This window comes from Podarcis pityusensis, assembly GCF_964106645.2.
Source record: "Podarcis pityusensis genome assembly, chromosome: 5".
Lineage (NCBI taxonomy): Eukaryota > Metazoa > Chordata > Lepidosauria > Squamata > Lacertidae > Podarcis > Podarcis pityusensis.
In genome coordinates, this window is record NC_138032.1 from 11713900 (window position 1) to 11729048 (window position 15149).

The 15149-nt window shown below is 46.4% G+C and overlaps 1 protein-coding gene across 4 annotated transcripts in view; it reads left to right on the forward strand.

Annotated features, from left to right (window-relative positions):
• TBL1XR1 (TBL1X/Y related 1) overlaps positions 1 to 15149 on the forward strand; it is a 177503-nt gene that overhangs the window by 71915 nt on the left and 90439 nt on the right. For 3 of the 4 annotated variants that reach the window (XM_081008074.1, XM_081008071.1, XM_081008072.1), the window contains exon 2: positions 8112 to 8176. The gene's annotated coding sequence lies outside the window, so the exon portion shown is untranslated. Of the gene's footprint in view, positions 1 to 2768; positions 2790 to 8111; positions 8177 to 15149 lie in introns of those variants that run through there. The other variant, XM_081008073.1, reaches the window with a different exon arrangement.

Genomic DNA, 15149 nt, shown 5'->3' on the forward strand with positions numbered 1-15149 from the left:
TCTGCAGCGGCTCCCTGTTTGTGGAATGCTCTTTCCGGAGAGGGTTGCCTGGTGCCTTCATTATGTATCATCAGGCTCCAGGCGAAAACATTTCTCTATAACCAGGCCTTTGGTTATGTCCATTCTGTGGCATTTAAAATGTATTTGTGGGAAGTGGGGTTATTTTGTTTGATGTGTTTTGTGTTCTCATTTTTTATTCTTACGTTATGAGCTGCCCTGTGATCTCTGGATGAAGGGTGGTCTACAAATTTTAATAATAACAAGTTGGAAAAAATACGAATCTGAGACGGCATCTAATCAGCTCCAGCCTACATTTGACACACTGCAAGTGTGAAAACTTGAAGACTTTCTTCCAACCTCTTCCAGTTAAGTGTGGAGCAGGAAGGAGGAGATGCAATATTTCAAAGCTGGCAATTATGTCTATCCCTGTCCACTCACGTGTAGATCTTAGTGATGTGCTGAACCTTTCCCCTGTCTTTTTCAGTGATAAAGGAGAGGGGTTGTTGTTGTTTAGTCATTTAGTCATGTCCGACTCTTCGTGACCCCATGGACCAGAGCATGCCAGGCACTCCTGTCTTCCACTGCCTTCCGCAGTTTGGTCAAACTCATGCTGGTAGCTTCGAGAACACTATCCAACCATCTCATCCTCTGTCGTCCCCTTCTCCTTGTGCCCTCAATCTTTCCCAACATCAGGGTCTTTTCCAGGGAGTCTTCTCTTCTCATGAGGTGGCCAAAGTATTGGAGCCTCAGCTTCAGGATCTGTCCTTCCAGTGAGCGCTCAGGGCTGATTTCCTTCAGAATGGATAGGTTTGATCTTCTTGCAGTCCATGGGACTCTCAAGAGTCTCCTCCAGCACCATAATTCAAAAGCATCCATTCTTCAGCAATCAGCCTTCTTGATGGTCCAGCTCTCACTTCCATACATCACTACTGGGAAAACCATAGCTTTTACTATACGGATCTTTGTTGGCAAGGTGATGTCTCTACTTTTTAAGATGCTGTCTAGGTTTGTCATTGCTTTTCTCCCAAGAAGCAGGCATCTTTTAATTTCGTGGCTGCTGTCACCATCAAGGAGAGGGGTAGCAGGAGCAAATGTAAGTTGCCTTCAAAAAAGGCAGGGGGAAGAGAAATTGTCAGAATTCCTGCTGAGGGAGCAAGGCTGTTGCAACTTGCTAAATGTATAAGGTGGCAGAGTGGTCTTTTCTGCATTTTTTGAAAAAAACTCCTTCTGCCCACATGCACCGCAGGGCAGGCTCTTCTCAGAAAGGAAACATGCTGGTGGCAAGCAGCAATTCACAAGAATGCAAGGACCCTGTATGCTCCTCCTGAAGATACCAACACAATGTGTATATGCCAACTGTAGACTTGCTATTTTGTGGAGCAAATTGTGCCTGTTGCCAGCTTGACGTTCCTCACCTACCCAGATGTTTGTGGTGTCAACATGTTGCAGGGTGAGCGTTTGGCATGCTGAAAATAAGAGCAGATGTACTGTTCGATTTAGGGAGTAAAGGGATTAAAAAAATTCATTGCAAAAAAAAAGATTCATTGCAAATGAACCAGGGGGTAGGAAGAAACATGCTTTCCTCATGGGGTTCTTTGTGTTAAAAAGGTCATTTGTCAGCTGCTGATGTTGCTTACATCTGATTCTTCTTTACTTCTTGGGCTAGATTTTGCTGCTGGACTTGTTAGCGTTCCTTTATTGCTTAAATCTGTCGCTTTACTGCTTTTATTTTTCAACATCTGCACACAACTCTTGACACTTCCCCTTTTTGCCGAATAGCAGGACATAAACCTTTTATATTAAAACACAGTACCAAAAGAAACAGTTTGTTCTCTATTTCCGAAACTTAAGTGACTGATTAAGAAGTGCTTGGAAATGATGTACAAGCAGTAAATGAAACTGCAAGAACCACATACAGTGCTACCTCAGGTTACGTACGCTTCAGGTTACATACACTTCAGGTTACAGACTCCGCTAACCCAGAAATAGTACCTCGGGTTAAGAACTTTGCTTCAGGATGAGAAAAGAAACAGCGCGGTGGTGGCGCAGTGGCAGCAGGAGGCCCCATTAGCTAAAGTGGTGCTTCAGGTTAAGAACAGTTCCAGGTTAAGAACGGACCTCCGGAATGAATTAAGTACTTAACCCGAGGTACCACTGTAATGAGAAGCTGCCTTAGGCCCGGTCAAGACTATGGGCTCGTCTAGGTCACTATTGTCTTTTTAGGATGGCTGTAGCTATCCACGTTCTGTGGCATCACCTCTGTCCAGACTTTTGAAACTGGAGGTGCCAAGGATTGAACTCTGGGCCCCCCGCAATATAAAACACAAGTACAATCACTTTGCTGTCGTCCTTCCCCGAAGGTGGTGGCAACCATAGCAGATTTAAACAGAGCACGTCGTTCCACCCTTAAAAGAAAAGTTATCTATTTGTAAGATTTCTTACCCTCTTAGGTGGGTTGTAGGAATACAGTGTTAGATTTTAGAGTCTTTTAAAAGTGGGAGGGGACGGTTGGTATGATTTTTTTTTTAAAAAAATGTTTTTATTATGTATAATGCTATGTAAACTATGTTTTTAATGTCGCGCACCACCCTGCAATCTTTGGATAAAAGGTGGTGTAGAAATTGAACGAAAATAATAAAGTCGCGGTTAAAAACTTGAGCTTATTGTTTTTGGCGAAGGAGGTGTCTCGCCATTGGACAAGGTAGACGTTCATCCATGATGTTGGAAATTTATGGAATATTTTGTGGTGAGCTACTGGATGCAGTAATTGGTGCCCCCCTACAGTTAAGGTAGTCTTTTTAAAAAAAAATTTAAAGCGTGATTCATTAATATGCAGCGGATTACAAATAGTTGCATTTTTTGTTTTCAAGTTCCGATTGCCTCGGGGAAATCACAGACATTAATTTGCAGTCGTAAAGATTAAACAGGTAAAGTCAGCGAGTAATGCTAATGTGTAGCGTAATTTCTTATTGCCTGCCTGCCTTTTGTGTATTGCTTTCGCTGTTCTCGGAAGATTCTGCACCGATGGTTGCATTCTGTAATAAACCAGCGTCAAACGTTCGAATTGAATGGGAGAGGAAGACAATAACAAAAGGAGGGGCTAAGACCGGGCTCAGCAAACTTTTTCAGCAGGGGACCGGTCCACTGTCCCTCAGACCTTGTGGTGGGCTGGACTATATTTTGAAAAGAATAAATAAATGAACGAATTCCTATGCCCCACAAATAACCCAGAGATGCATTTTAAATAAAAAGACACATTCTACTCATGTAAAAACACGCTGATTCCCGACCGTCCTTGGGCCGGATTGAGAAGGTGATTGGGCCTGATTTGGCCCCTGGGCCTTAGTTTGCCTACCCATGGGCTAAAATATAAAGAAAGCACAGTCCAAATGGCAGCAATCAGAGTTCCAGATTTCTGTGTAGAACCGTTTGAGTCAAAAGAGTTTGACTCTCCAGCGTTGAGCTATAGGAAACGGATGGGGTGGGGGTCCAAAGAATCTAGTCCAGCAACAGCAGATTAAGGTTGCAATGCTAACTCTTATTTACCCAGGAGCAAACCATGCTGGATTCAATGGACTGACTTCTGAGTAAGGCACAGTAAGGTTTTCATGCCAAGGGAGCGATCTTAGGCATGCGAAGCCAGCATAAGTTCCGCTGTCTTAAGTTAAGCCAAGTGGGACGTGGGTGGCGCTGTGGTCTAAACCACTGAGCCTAGGGCTTGCCGATCGGAAAGTTAGCGGTTCGAATCCCCGCAACAGGGTGAGCTCCCGTTGCTGGGTCCCAGCTCCTGCCAACCTAGCAGTTTGAGAGCACGTCAAAATGCAAGTAGATAAATAGGTACCACTCCAGTGGGAAGGTAAACGGCTTTTCTGTGCGCTGCTCTGGTTCGCCAGAAGCAGCTTAGTCATGCTGGCCACATGACCCGGAAAAACTGTCCGCAGACAAACGTCGGCTCCTCGGCCAGTAAAGCGAGATGAGTGCCGCAACCCCAGAGTCGTTCGCGACTGGACTTAACTGTCAGGGGGTCCTTTACCTTTACCTTTTTTAAGTTGAGCCAGCGTAAAGTGTGCCAGATCCAAACTCTGTTCAGGACTGGGGCAATTGCTGGCCAGGCCAGCCCTAACCCTGGCAAAAGGGAAAGCCATTTCCTTGGTGGGTCTTTCACTGCAGGCTTTTACTGCCACCCCCCACCTTACTTAACCCACGATTGCAGGGCAGAAGGATATGTTGATGGCAAGAAATGTAGGATGTTGAAGGCTACCTGCAGTAGTAGGATGTTGAAGGCTACCTGCAGTAGGTGACTACAGTTTGTTCACTGGGAGGTCACCTTCCCATCCCCGCCCCGTCTCCATTTGCAAAAGTGTGAATGTTCCACTTCCCACCAGGGTCATGCTCTTGAGGCCCATGTGTGCGAGGAATTTTGCTTTGAGCTTGGAGAAAGTCCTGGGAAGGTTGGCTTCTGCAACAGCGTGAGCCTGCGGAGCAAGGACGAGGGACCTTGTGGCGCTACAGATGTTGATGCTGGCGGTGGCTATATTTATATATGCTGCCCTTTCTCTCGCGGAGCCCAAGGCAGCGCACATAATTCATGTACTGCGTTGACACATAATGCAAGAATGATAATTAAATGCCGTCCGTTATAACAGCTAAGCTAACAGCAAAAGCCAGCAGTGACTCCCTAGGCTAGTAAGGCCCTTCAGTCTACAGCAGGGTTTTGTGGGAATTGTAGTCCCAAAATAGCTGAAGACCCAAGTTTGGGAAACACTGGTCTACATGATGCACAGAAATTCTGGGGGAATAGGCATGTCTTTAATTGCCACCTAGCTGGGGGAAAAAACCACCTATTGTTGGGCTTTTACATCCAAAACGACTGATGATGGGAGTTGTAGATCCGCAACCCCTGCCCCTGCTCTAAAGTGTCCCCTCCCAGTCCTTGGGGATGCCTTTTGATTCTAGGAATTGTTTGTATATATCCATCCTGCTACCCGCTCCCTCCTGCCATTCTTTTTTCTTTTCTTTCCAGTTGTAGGGAGGGGTAGAGATCTTCATGCTCGTGGTTCCAAACATCTGGGTTACATTTATGCTGGTTTTGAATGTAGGTCAGTCTTCATGTGTCGCAAAGCCTTGAATGCACAGCAAGAAAAATTAGAGGGAGCCTCTTGGCTTGCCTCCTTGGCCTGTTCTATGGGGGGAAACAGTCGCTTGGGATTGGAAGCAGGGAGTTTTGCTTTGGTCTGCTCTCGGCACACCTGCGTCGCTGCTGGTCCTGGGTGGGCGTGAACAACCTGTATCTTCCTCCATCCCCATGATGGCTTTCATAAATGCTTCATTGCAACTTAACATTGCTGCTTGGGGCCAGGTTCCCAAGGCCCAAGGCCTTGTTCAGGGTGCGTAGCAGCCTGAAGGACATAAGAACATTGGGAGACCCCTGGAAAGTGTGCACATTTTATGTGGCAGGGGTGTGACCATTCAGCTGTTGCTGGACTCCCACCTCCCAGGAGCCCCATCCATGATAACCGATCCAGAGGGCCAGTGAGTCACCCATTCCTACTCTCTGGTTTCCCTAGGCCCCAATCCTGCTTCATTACCTCCCCACCCACTTCTGATTTTGTGCTGTGTGACATCTGCTGATGGGAGTCACTGGGGTGATGTGTAGCCTTTACCTATGTTTTAGGCCACCCATTGGAATTAATGGGCACATTCATTATTTTCAATGGGTCTACTATGAATATGGGGACGCGGGTGGCGCTGTGGGTTAAACCACAGAGCCTAGGACTTGCCGATCAGAAGGTCGGCAGTTCGAATCTCCGCGACGGGGTGAGCTCCCGTTGCTCGGTCCCTGCTCCTGCCAACCTAGCAGTTCGAAAGCATGCCAGTGCAAGTAGGTAAATAGGTACCACTCTGGCAGGAAGGTAAATGGCATTTCTGTGTGCTGCTCTGGTTTGCCAGAAGTGGCTTAGTCATGCTGGCCACATGACCCAGAAGCTGTACGCTGGCTCCCTCGGCCAATAAATGAGTGCCACAATCCCAGAGTTGGTCATGGCTGGACCTAATGGTCAGGGGTCCCTTTACCTTTACTTTACTATGAATGTGGCTAATGTTGGATAATTCACAGGGTTTGAGTCTCTTTGTTGTCCCCTTTCCACTCAAACAGAGAAAACATGTAAAATAGAAAATAGCTTATTTTGCAAAATGAGGGGGAAATAAGCCCATTTGCCTTGATTGGCTTAACTAATTTAACTGTTTAGGGAAGTTTTAAATGTTTGATGTATTTATCATGTTTTTAATATTTTATTGGGAGCCGCCCAGAGTGGCTGGGGAAACCCAACCAGATGGGCAGGGTATAAAATTATTATTAATAACAACAACAACAACAACAATGTTTTAAGCAATGTCACATGGATGCCTAATTTACTCCTTTTCCGACGCTGGTGCCATCGCTAACCTTGCACGCTACATACTTTTTCTCCTAACTGATGCCCAAATGAAAAACGTGGAAGCCCCGCACATCCGGGCCCTCGCCACACTGTCCCTGATACACAGACAACACTTTAGACCGTCGCACAATCGTATATTTGTGCTAAAGAGCTTATTCAGTTGAACACGCTTGGAAATTCTCCTCCAAAAAAGCAATAACGACAGTAACACATCTGGCTGGGTTTCCCCAACCACCGTCTTCAAAATTAAAACGACCCTCATTAAAATACATTTTAATGTATTTTTTAATCTTTGTTGGAAGCTGCCCAGAGTGGCTGGGGAAGCCCAGACAGATGGGCGGGGTATAAATAAATAAATAATAATAATAATTATTATTTGTGCTGATCATGAGGAGGTGTGAAGAGCTGTCCTTATGCCTGCTAGACATTGGGGTAGGACTTGCATACCAGTTCCCTGCCTCCATTCCTGGTTATATAGCAGGAGTGTTGTGCCCAGGCAAATGCTGGAACAAGATTAGTATCTCAAGGAAAATCCCTTAAGGTGACGGCTGGACCCTGGCATCATTGTGGGGGGTCAGTGGCGCCTGTGGTGGGCTGTCTGAGAAGGATTGCTTTCTTTGTGTCAAGCACATGTTTACTAAGCCAGCACTCTCTATATTAAATAGCCCTTGCATTCAGTGCCTCCCCGCGTATTAAGTGTGTCAGTGGAAGCCGTGTTCTGAATATCCCCACAGCCCCCTACTCTTCGGAGGTTAGGTAGGAACCTCTTCTCTCATGTTGTCTCAGTCCTGGAGCACCTCGCCCAACAGTCTCCTGCTTCTAAAATATCTTCCGGACGCCTGCTGAAAGCTGACCTATTCTCTCGAGATTTTGGCGGGATGGAATTGTGCAACTGTCTGGGTTTCCCCCCCTATTGCTAACTTTGATACCGATAGCATTGTGGGTTTCCTGCTTTGTTTCATTTTGCGTTTGCTGCATTTTATATTGGTACGTTAAGCCGCCTTGTAAACTCTTGGTGCGAAGACGTAGCTGCAACAAATGCACGCACATGGTAGGGTTGCAGCCTCGCTTGCGGGAAGTTGTTTTGGGGTAGGTTGCATCTGTCCACGTTGTTCCTCTTAATGGTGGTCCCCAGGCACTTGCAGCAACTGCAACAAACAGCAGGGTTGCTGTTACTAAAAGGGGCATTAGATCTTGCATTCGGAGGGAGCCTTGTGGGGTTTGCAGGTTCTAATTTATGGACCCGGTGTGGTGGGTGCCCTTTGCAAAGCAGTGCGAGCCAAGCAGTTTCCTGGACCCAGGGCTTTCCAGGACTGGGGGAGGCAGTGTCACTTAGTTGTGACACTGCTAAATATCCCCCCCCCCTTGTTTTCCTTTCCCCGCCCCATCCCCCAGTGTAGCAGTGTGTGGGCCAAGTGTTGCCACATTGCTGCTTTTTATACCCATCTCTGATCTTGCAATGCATCTATTCTAAATGTGTTAACGTATATTAACTAACCTTTGCCTCCTTGGAAACATGACAACAGCTCGCCCTCTCTACAAATCCAGCAGTGAGAAATTCCAGGTTTTTCCCCTTTAGAAAATCTCCTGAGCAATCCACTGTCGTATTATGATGTGTTAACATCCCTTTTGGTTTTTAAATAGTAAACCTTCCCTCCCCCTTTTCTTTTCCAGTACCATCTTCCTGTGACGGGAGGCTCCTAACAGGACACCTTCCACCCATCAATGCACTGCCAATGGTAAGTTCAGGGAAACCCCCGTTGCAAAAGTTTATTGTGTTGTGATGTGGCCTTTACACAAAACCTTCTGCCTGCAGGAGAAGAGGCAAGCAGACGGGCTCCTAGGCTCAGGAATTCTTTTTTCTATAAAAGCATCCTATTATTTTTGCATACGTGGAGGCCTGTTTCTCCATCTGACAGTAACTGCGTCCGTTTTGTCAGCTGCATTTGATGATACCTGTGCAATTGGTATCACAAAATTCTTCCCTGGCTAAGCTGGAGCATCACTCCTTCTCATAGTGAACTCAGGTGACAACAGAAACATGGTCTTTGAGAAATGGGAGAGGAAGGTATTGGCATACTCTGGGGATTACCTCCCTAATAATAATAATAATATCCCCAAAACTTGAGGATGTGTGTACGGCAGGGACATCTTAGCCACAGAATGCTGTTGGTTGGCCAAGAAAACTGGAGGAAGTGAAGAAATGGGGGGAAGAGTGGGAGAAGAAGAATGGAATGAGCATTGTCCCAGTATAACAGTTTCCATACCTTCGCCAGTGTGATAAACTCATAAATGGCTTCCTAGGTGGGTCTTCCTATTGCCCGTTAGCGCTGAAATGGGCAGAGTTGACTTTCCCTGTCTTGAGTCTAGAGATTCTGGGATCTATGCTTTTGTGCCAACTTTGTATTTACATGAGTTGGCATGAGAAATCGTCAACGATTCGCCACGTGTGAATATTGGAATCCACCATGGGGTTTTGAACTGGGTTTTTAAATCACATTTCATAGGATTTTGCTTACATGAGCAAAAAAAGCACAAAACACATACACAAAGAAAATTACAGAATTGGGGTGTGGGAGAAGGCCAATGTTGGCAAACTGATGGTACTTCCAAGCATATGGGAGACCTGATGTTTTTAATCTTTGGATGAGAGTCCCATCAGTTCCGCAGCTTCTGGAGGGACAAGTTTTGGCCTCTCGTGTTTCCCTATTTAATTACTATGAAATGCACTTCTGATTCAGGGAATTACACAGAATTCAAAGTTCTGTCCTATGTACCTAGGCCAGGCTTCCTCAACCTCAGCCCTCCAGATGTTTTTGGCCTACAACTCCCATGATCCCTAGCTAGCAGGACCAGTGGTCAGGGATGATGGGCATTGTAGTCTCAAAACATCTGGAGGGCCGAGGATGAGGAAGCCTGACCTAGGCTCTTGGATGCAAGTCCCATTCAACTCCCATTGCTTAATTTCAGGCGCCTGCGTCGAAAAGCCTAAATGATGACAAGGTCATCATCGTCATCTGCCCCCCACTTAAGTGTAGCATAAGTCCCGTGCAGATATTCAAACTGTACTCAAGGAGGCCGACCAAGGTTTCCTTGACCCACCATGCCCATTTCTGCCCCACGCACCATTTGTACATTAGTCTTAACATTTGCCCTGCAGCTGCCATGTCTTGACCCCAGCATGGATGGACCTCGTCCGTGTGATCTGTGTTTCCCCTAATGGAGTGTTGGGTGTAGACCCCATTGCACACATAAATTGTGGGATGGCAAGGATGGTGAGTATGTGTGCCCTGTGGAGGTTGGATTCATATGACCCTGAGCCACATGTGCAGTTCTGAACAGCTGCTTAGAGTTCTGCTTTCCATAACACACAGATACTGTTCAGAAGAGACCTCTGATTTGGGTTCCCCATTGCAGCAAGGCTAATAGTGTGGGTGGCTGAAAAATTCTCATTCTAAGCAGTGTGTGGGTTTGGACACAAGACTGAGAACTTTCCAGTCCTTCCTTGTAGCATTCTTCTGCTCTTTTTTTATTTTTTTAATTGTTTGATTTCTCGCCTGTTGCTTTCTCCAGCAGAATACAACCCCTTCCCTATATTACTTCATGCTTGCGTACTGTGACTTAGCCAAGATTGAAATACTGTTCTGCATTATTGCCTCTCTTAAAAAACATGACTCATTGCATATTAAACTACTCCCAACACTTCATTAATTTTTAACATACCAGGAAGAGGCTGTTTGAAGTCTTACTGCGTTTTCTCCTAATTTTCCCCCTACAGGCTGTGCCAGAAAATAAGTATTTGTAGAGTCTTGTGGGCCTGTTACTCGGTGTAGTGATAACTGATTCATAATTACTGCTTGGAGCAGGAGGAGAGAGATGCCTTTTCACTTTTCTTTTCTTTTTCAGTCTTTCGGTAGAAAGAGCCTGGCTGTGGGGGGGAAAATATAGTGCACAGGGGTTGTGTGTATTTTGCCATTTGCCCTGCATTAGCATGGAATTCGGTGCTGGATGAAAAAGTCACGGTTGTGAGAATGTCCGCTTCTACCTTATTCATTTATTTAAAATGGAAGTTTGTTTCCGTTGTGGCTACAAAAGACAGGCTTGCGGAAGGGCTGTGGCTCCGGAGCAACCAGCCGTCTTCTGGCAAATAGAGGCTCAACCTCTGGCGCTAGGACTCTTCAATCTCCTGCCCTTTTGGCGAAGCCTTGGGAGAGCCACATCTAATCTGCGTGTAAGACCAGCTTAATTTTATCCCTTTCTTTGTGGTATTTGGGCGACGCCTGAAGCCACGGTGGGCAACCTGTGGACCCCCGGCTTAATCACATGGCGGCCCTTGGCCTAATTTCACAATCTCCTCATAAATTACTGGTTCAGACCTATGGCATGAGCAACCTGTCACCCTGTGTCTGCGCTGGGCGCTCTGTTGCAGAATGACTCCGTAATCAGACCTGTGTAGCACATTCACCGCCCTGGTGGTGTATCTTGTTTGTCTTGACTCCCTCTTTAAGCTCTCTGCAGTGTTGCCCATCGCTACACCTTGTAGTAGCCAGCTCCATAGTTTTAACCACATGCTGTGTGAAGAAGGTCCTTCCTTTTCGCTTCGTTGGACTTTCTAGTAAGTACCATAGTAAATATAGTTGGTTAGCGACGGTTTGCTGAAGTCAATAATCTCCAAATACGTTGGCCTCGAATTTGGAGGGCCAGAGTCACTGCCATCCAGCAGAAAAAATATTTTTTTCAGGGTTCACTGTAGCTGCCACTTCGGCTCGCCGGCAACTCTGACGATTAGGGTGTTTCTCTTCCTTAATTTATAGCTTGTATCTTATAAAGTTTGACACAACCTTTCGTTCGGCAGTGCCTGGCAAGGTGCTCAACCTAGCCCAGCCCAGCATCTTGCAGCCTCGCAATATGGGGGAGTTAGAGCATTAAAATAATGAGATAAAACAATGTTAAACAATGTTAAAACAACAAGACACAGCACTAGAGGATGCACTAGAAGAAGTTAAAAAGTAAAATGGAAGAGAGGGATAAAAACAAGTACTGAGGGTTGGTTATCCAGTGGTACCTTGGGTTACATACGCTTCAGGTTACAGACCCCGCTAACCCAGAAATATTACCTCAGGTTAAGAACTTTGCTTCAGGATGAGAACAGAAATCGTGCTCCGGCGGCGGCAGCGGGGGCCCCCCTAAAGTGGTGCTTCAGGTTAAGAACAGTTTCAGGTTAAGTACGGACCTCCGGAACGAATTAAGTACTTAATCCGAGGTACCACTGTAAAGCAAAAACTTGCATTGAAATGAGCCTTAGAGCTGAAGACCCTCCTTCCTCCATTAGTGCTCTGGCCCCTTCTGGGAAGTTTTTGACACGAAGGGTGGGACGTCTATCTGCTTAATCTCAGAAAGCACTATATTATTTGTGGACGGAACTTTGTTTTTAACAACAACAACAACAACAACAACAACAACAACAACAACAACAACTACTACTACTTTATTATTTATACCCTGCCCATCTGGCTGGGTTTCCCCAGCCACTCTGGGCGGCTTACAGCATATATAAAAAATTGTAAATCATCAGTGAATAACAATTTCCCAATACTGGGCTGCCTTCAGATGTATTCTAAAAGTCAGATAGTTGTTTATTTCCTTGACATCTGACGGGAGGGCGTTCCACAGGGCGGTCGACGCTACCAAGAAGGCCCTCTCCTTGGTTCCCTTCTTGCAGTGGGGGAACCGCCATAAGGCCCTCAGAGCTGGACCTCAGTGTCCGGGGTGAACGATGCAGCCCTTCCCACGTGTTTTGGACTGCTTCCCCATCCCATCAGCCCCTGGCAGCTGGTGGGATTGGTCACCAGGTTGTTTCAGGCTCCAATACCGTGAGCATCACCGCAATCCCCACGTAGCTCAGTTGGTCGAGCAAGAGACTCTTAATCTCAGGGTCGTGGGTTTGAGCCCTACCTTGGGCAAAAAGATTCCTTCATTGCAGGGGGTTGGACCAGGTGACATCATGGTCCCTTCCAACTCTAAGGATCTATGAATTGGTTTTGTGCTTTTGTGGCTTTTCCTATTTCTTGAAAGGAGGAGGTTTGCAAACAGCATTCCTTTTTTAATGCTGCCTGGTTTTTTACTGTTCTGCTTCTTTATTGGCCTCCCTTGGTTCAAGGTTGAGGGTTTTTTTGTGGGTAGAATTGGGGTGGCTGCTCCTTTATGATTCCACGTATCCTTCCTTATGGAGCATAAACTCCAGCTTAAGCTCCTGTTTACCGAGCCAGTGCCAGAAACGGGGGCCGGGGGCATTGTAAAACCTCCTCTGGCTCCTAAAGAGCCCAGCATTGGCCTCTTGTCTTTAAGTACCCACTTCCCTTCCCTGGATTGGCCCATCAGAAATCTATCATTGCTTTTAGTGGTCCGTTTTTGCTGCTTCCATTGCTATCGACGCAGAGCCCAGAGGGGTCCATTCCTCTGCTCAGTCTCACCGCAGATATTGGCAATAGGCATGTGTTGGAAATACCGAGCCTGTTTTGGGGGGGGGGGTGCGGGAAGACGGAAGAGCACTATAGACGTTAACTGTTAAATGGGGATTAATAAGGAGGCATGCAGGAAAGTTCTTCGTTCTTGTGGTGTTTTTATTTTTGCAAGACAGGCAAACGCGCCTATGGTTGTATTTTGTATATAGTGCTATGAGAATGCTGTTTTGTGTTGCGTCAACAGAAGACCGCCTTCCTAACCTTTTCATGCCGTTCGACTGCTTGCTTAATGGCTGACGGTAGTAATAATGGTAGCAATATTTTTCAGCCCCTTTTATCCCACGACTCCCTTATGCTTAGGGCAGTGTACATGGTGTTCGCACTGTGGGTTTTTGTCTGTGCAACACCTCTTGAGACGTAGGCTAGGCTGTGAATGGCCATTGCTGCAGTAGGCAGCTTCATGGCTGAGTGAGGGTTTGACGCAGGAGCTCCCTAGTTCCAGGTGGGAGACTGTAACCACTAGGCCATGCTGGATTACTCCAACCTACCAGTATGGTGGCGGCAGAGAGAACAGCAGCACAGATACAGTGGTACCTTGGTTTTCAAACGTAATCTGTTCCGGAAGACCGTCCGGCTTCCGAAACGTTTGAAAACCGAGGCGCAAAGGGCGGTCTACAGTTTTGATGGAGAAAATAAAAAAAAAACTCAGCAGAAGCTGTTCGACTTCCGAGGCGTGTTTGAAAACGGAACTATTTACTTCCAGATTCTTGGCGTTCAAAAACCGAAACGTCCGACTCCAAGACGCTTGAAAACCGTGGGACCACTGTATGTCCAGTATAAGAGAGAATTGAGTTATGTCGTGAATAGCAATGCGTGCGTATGCTGTGTAAAAAATATTGCGATGGAAAAAAGTGAGGTTCTCCTGCAATTCCTGCTGCCCCTTTGCTGTGCATTATAAAATAACAATTGTAACAATATGTTAAAGGTAAGTTTATCAGTTTTAGACCCCCTAAGCAGTAGCAGTTGGCAGGACATTACCCCGTTCGCCTCTGCATATTTCCATCCTGGTTTCAGATGCTGTGATGTATCGGTATATATTGCGATGTTTAGCTGGCGATACATCACGATGCTGGAAACCAGACATTGCTCAGCCATTGACAGCCATGGCTTCCTGTTAATTTCTCTAAGCGCCTTTTAAAGCCATCAGAGTTGGTGGCCGTCGTTATATCTTGTAGCAGATTCCAGAGCTTAACTATCCCCTATGTGAATAAACACTTTATTTTGCTGGTCCCGAATCGTCAAACGTTCATCTTGATGGCACGAGACCCTCACCCCCGCCCCCTCCCAGTTCTAGTGTTATGAGAGAAGGAGCATTGGATGCTGTTCTAAAGGACTCTCAAAGGTTGCGGACCTGATTCCCATGCTAACCCCCCCCCCAAAAAAAAAACTTTAAAAAGCTGCCTCTCTGAAAGGAAGGATGCAAATGTCCTCTCTGTTGATGCCTGCTTTGCCCAGCAGCTGAGCCCTTCGCTTGAGTTCCTAGGCTGAATAAAGGTCTGCCACCAATAAATATGGAGGTGACTTGGTTGCAAGGCTTTAGCCCACATAAGCCATCCATATGTACTGCAGAGGGGCTCCTTTTCGCCTCCTCACATCTTGCAAAAATCTGTCATGGATGCAATATTCTGGCGCAGCGGTGTGTTTGCGGTTTGCTGTTCCCCCACGAGCAGATGGGGAATCCCCATAAAATCCCCCAACATTTCTCGGTTTGCCGTTTTAGTATTTTAAAGACCACTAAAGCTTTGTACGTACAAGCTGCTGAGAAGAGAAAGAAAGAAAAGATGATGACCCAATGATAGCAGTGCTGGATCAAATGGAAGAATGACAGTCCAGTATTCTGCCGACCAGATGTCGCTGTTTAGACGCAAAACCTTCTGGCTGGTTTTGGCAGTAATGTGCATAAAGCATTGTGTGATATTTAGAGGCATGGTTTCTACCCCAAAACAGCAGCCTTGCATCTCCTATGCCTCTTCCTTTCCCTTCCAACAGTCTCATGAGACTCCTATTCTCAGGGCTATGGGTTCGAGCCCCATGATAGGTATAAGATTCCTGCACTGCCGGGGGTTGAACCAGATGATCCTTGGGGCCCCTAACAACTCCACAATTCTGTGATTCTGTGCAAAAATGTGGTGTCATTGGCTTGTGACTTTATTGGATGAAGCACAGCGGCGATGCGACATTGCCTGTT